The 5,080-nt window shown below is 32.2% G+C and overlaps 1 long non-coding RNA gene across 1 annotated transcript in view; it reads left to right on the top strand.

Moving 5' to 3' along the window:
- LOC113456646 overlaps window positions 1-3,581 on the top strand; it is a 793,133-nt gene extending 789,552 nt beyond the window's left edge. The window contains exon 5 of the long non-coding RNA XR_003377403.1: window positions 3,539-3,581. This is a non-coding gene — a long non-coding RNA (uncharacterized LOC113456646). The remainder of the gene's footprint in view (window positions 1-3,538) is intronic.
- The last annotated feature ends 1,499 nt before the right edge of the window (window positions 3,582-5,080 follow it).

Here is a 5,080-nt window from a genome sequence, read left to right as displayed (position 1 = left end):
CTGGACTTTTCAAAGAGTGATATTCAATTATCTCATGTATCCTTTCCCTTCTCCTTCCTTTTATTTGCTGTTTTTAGCTAAAGGAGTTTATCTGTAGTGAAATAGCTGTCTTCAGAAACTTACTCATGACTTCTCAGATGTCTGGCCTCTGAGGGGAAGATCCTTGAAAACAAGCAGAGACCTCAAATGTGACTGAGTGTTTTTATTTATCTATTTATCTATCAATCTATCTATCATCTATCTATATCTATCATCTATCTATCATCTATTTATTTTAGCTTTTTCTAAAAGTTGAAAGTCTTCATAAATCAATATTAAAACATTAATATTTCACAGGTTAAGTCCTCTGAGCTCTATGATAATAATGAGACATTCTCAAATGAACACGAGAATAATGCAAAAAATTTACTTGAGTTTCCATTAAATAGTAATTGTTTTATTGTTTAAGGATTAGTTTACACCAACTCTTTTGTGTATTGTGTCTTCTTTATATGAATACCAGTGGAACTGAATATTAGTTTTATTGATAGTAATTAATGTCTTTTTGGGAAAAAGAACTAAAATGAGTAAACAATTCTTTGAAACTTGATTTTTTCTTTGTAAACTAGGCTAATTTGGACTTGCTATCTTCATGTTTTCACCCTTCAAATCACAGAATTATAGATTTGAGCCACCATTTGCAGCTAATTTTGCCTTCCTTAAAGAATTTTGTTTTTGTTCCCCACCAATTATGTCATAAAGTTTCTAATTGGGTGCTGGAGAAATGGTTCAGTGGGCAGAGTGACTAATAGACAAGCCTGGGGATGTGAATTCAGACTCATAGCCTCTGTGTAAAGCTATAAGCAGTAGCATGTGGCTGTAATCCCAGTTCTTCAGCGATATATTTGATATAATATATATGTATATGTAATTCTTACATATCTATATATCCTTTATATATGTCTAGCAATAATACATCAACCCAGTTATGTGATAAGCAAAACTATTCCTAGATTTGCTAAATGTTTAGTGTGGGAGAAGAGGAGAACAATCAGTTTTGGTAAAGAGTTCCTTGGTAAGGAACTTCCGTGCTACCTAAGAATGCAAACAGCTGGTTAACCAGGGGCTGCATTTCTCTATGAAATTTAGAACCATTCTTGCTGAGGTTGTGGTCCATTTACTTTGTCTTCTCCCTATTTTCCTTGTTATTATTCTTGTTTCTTAATCTTTGAAGACTTTTATTCACCCAGTTTTAGCTTGTTTTCATTTCAAATAAACTGATCTTCAGGAAGAAAAAAATAATGTTCTCTTTCCTAATATAAAATGTTCCCATCACAGGTTTATCTACCCATCATAAATACCAGACCAATAACATTAGTACAATTTCTAATGTGGTGATTACTCCTGTAACCAAACAGATGTGTTTAGAGGCTGGTTAAATACTTCCTTTCTATGATCATCTCTGATTTTGTGGTGCCATGTGTTTCCATGATAATTTATTTTAGCTTGGTAGTGATGCTGACCTCCACGATTTTATACAATCCCACTGTCTCACTCCCACAGCCACAGGCATTAGACTTTTGGATTCTTGTCTTTCTCTACCTTGGAGAATATTAAGTGTATCTCTACCATTTAAAGAGATTTTCTGTTCCTCTAGTCATGCCAGACCCTACATAAACTGAACCTAGAATTAGATCTATTAAGTTCCATTTTAAAGCTTCATTCCAACAAAACAAAAGAAGTGAAAAGCACTGACATTTTTACTTTAGTTTCTCTAAATAAAAGCTTGTTCTCTGAGTCTGTGTTCCTCAGGCATTTAAAAAAAAAACAGAAAGAAATGTAGCAAACAGCAATTTCACCATGAAAATGAAAAGTAGAGTAGCAATGTGAGGATGAAGGCACATCAAGAAATCTAAATAAGAAACATTTGGGGGTTATTATGACTTATCAACATTTTGCAGTTTTTCAGAGATGGTACTTTTTGGCCATTTCTTGTGTCCCACAAATTATTCTAAGTAATTTATTTTTGATAAATAATTTTACATTTACAAATAACTCTCTGTGAAAGGTGAGTTTCAAAGAATGACATACAAATTGCATATGACTGAAAGTGCCTGATAAAACAAAGAATGAAGATTCAAATCCAGAAACCGTCCAATTCTATTTTTCACTATGAACCAAAGTATTTCATATAGAATATTCTTCTGTTTATAGATGTATGTATAGAGTGATTCTTAGTCCTGTTATTATCCATGTTTTGACAAACTGCTAAAGGTGTGTGTGTGTGTGTGTGTGTGTGTGTGTGTGAGTACCTGTATGTGTGCACCTGCTGTGCACTTGTGTGAGTTCATGTCTGTGCACACATACATGTCTATACTCTTCTATGTATCTTCAGGTTGACTGCAATGCCCTTGCTTTAGAAAGCTCACTGTTGCGATTTCCTTCCACTGTGAGAAAATTCTGCATCATTTCTATACAGAAATTTATATCCCCTAATTTACTATTTAAATTCAGTTGGTTTGATTATCCACATAGGTATCTGTAACAACAAAGTCTTATGAGGGTTTTGTTAAACTATTAAATGTAAAAGAAATTTGTTTTATTTCTTTCTATGGTTGTTATTTATCATTCAGTGTAAAAAATTCACTTGAATTTCCTGGTATAGATAACAAAGAATATTGTGTTCTGATGCTTTAATTTTTTTCTTTCTTATTTTTTACTTATTGTTTTTACATCTGCATTGATAGGTTAATAAGTCCCCCAAACATGAGTAAAATAATGGGTTTCTTTAATTCTTTTTACATTCCACTGAAGTTCTTATAATTGCTACAACACATGTGTCAAGAAAGTCCTCAGATTTAGACATGTGCTTTTATGGAATATGTCTTTGAAAATATTTGGAAATTAGAAATGTAATAGAATAATAAAATTAAAATGAGGACATTTGGTTTCATTTCATCTTTTGATTCTTAAAGTGCTCAAGTTCATTTAAACAACACATTCAAGGTTATTATTTGTGCATTTATTCCAGATTCATTGAGAAACTTGGATGCATTATTACCATGCTAATGACTCACAGTTAGCTTTAATTGGTCTCCACTGCCACTTTTTGATGAGCAAATGTTGTCAGGCTTTTATTATGATTCAATCTGTTTGACCTATTTCTTCTTTCAATTATTCTGAAGACAAATTATATAGCATATTTGAAAAGTGTGAAGTATGATTATTGGCATAAGGTTGACAGAATTTTGAATTAAAATCTGCTTCTGTACTTATTCTTGAAGAAAAAAGGCTTAAGACATAAAATAATAGAGGTTCTTACAGGTTCAAAATGAGAGCTAGGGTAGCATACATATCGCTCACCCTTTTCTGTGGTATTGAACATAAATTAAAAAGGCAAAAGACAATATATCTTTTAAAGTTAATAGGTAGATATGTATATATATATATATATATATATATATATATATATATATTGCAATTACAGATTAAAGCTTAAATCAAGTTTTAGTTTTATGTATTGGTATTGAACATATCTTTTTTTTTTTCTTTTCATTAGGTTCCTGTCCTGAGACCACAGCAGAAAGTGCCTTGGAAGAAGGTGTGTATGATTCACGTTCTCTATGTACACAAGTGAATGTTTCTTATAATTATATTAATGCTGTATGGTTAAAAAGATTCTAATATGATCAAAAGTAGCATATGATGTCCTCTTTCATCTTGTAGAATATATGTAAGAGAAAATCAGAAGACTAATAGTCAGAAAAAAAAAACATTGTTGAGTTACCAAAAGTCTTCATCCTCACAAACACTAACAAAGACTCAAAGAGTCTATCAAGCTGATACTATTGATATCCTCTCAATAATACAATGAAACCGTTCCAAGGTTTCTGGAGGTCTATCTTTAATGACACTGGTAAAATATTACTTAAAAGAGAATATATGTATCCAAATTATTACTAAGATGTATCCAGATTTTCAGTGAACAAATTAGTTAAAACTATCAATCAGTTTGAAAACTGCAATATTCAGGAAACCTAATATCCACTGCTCAGTAAAAGGTACATAAATCACTATAAGCGGGGTAAGAAGTAGTGGAAAGTGAGTTGCTAGTGTCAGTCCTTTCATACTGGAATGCTAAGAAAGCTTTAGCATCTACTGCAATCAGACCCATCAAGGAGAGTAAAACATAGTAACAGAATCCAAAGACAAGGGTGAGTCCAACCCACAATCCACAGAAATATGTCCAAATACAAAAGCATAAACTTAAAGCATTATGGGATTTTTTTTGTAACTTGAAGGTATGGTTTTGAGTATGAAGTTCATAAGTGGCAATACAATGTCTCAACGTCAGAAGACTAAGTATGCATACAGAAATGTGTAGCAAATATAATAACCACTACACTACACTACACATACTTCATTTAGATGGAGATACATAGAACGAGTATAAGAGGCAAACCTGTTTGTGAAGAACAGGACACGTACACACTTGAGAACGGTAGTAGCCTGGGATGAAAATTAAAGGCTGAATCTTGCACATAAGAGCTATCAAGGGTTAGTACTTTTCTCTGAAGGAAATACCAAGGGAACATTTACTTCAACTAAAGTTTGCTTCGACAGTCTTAAGTGAGTCCTCAGACAAGGTAGAGAAAGAAGTTTACCCTGGACTTGAGTAAAAATTAAAGAGACTCTTGTGCACTCCCAGTACCTTCCAAGTTTCATTAAATCATCAGAGTCCACTATCACCCTTTAGGGTTATATCTCTAGAAGTGAATTGGTGAAACAGTACTCTGCAATAAAGCAATTTTATTTTGAAAGAAAAACTGGGTATTGGTTTGTAAGTGTGAGAAAATGTGTGTGTATACATATATGTATAAATATATATATTATCATTAGTAATAATTGAATGCTTGACAGGACTTTTGTGCAAACACAGTATTTAAGGAAATGCAATTAGGTACAGATTATAATTTCATTTGACTAAAACATAGTGTGTGTCTTCATCCTGTTTCTCTTCTATGAGCACTGAAGTATTCTATAAATGAACATGTGATTAGTTTTACATGCTTTAAATTTTAAGCATTCTTTATCCCCTCAA

This window comes from Microtus ochrogaster, chromosome 10 (assembly GCF_000317375.1).
Source record: "Microtus ochrogaster isolate Prairie Vole_2 chromosome 10, MicOch1.0, whole genome shotgun sequence".
In the NCBI taxonomy this organism is placed as follows: domain Eukaryota; kingdom Metazoa; phylum Chordata; class Mammalia; order Rodentia; family Cricetidae; genus Microtus; species Microtus ochrogaster.
This window is presented reverse-complemented; position numbering and strand designations above follow the sequence as displayed.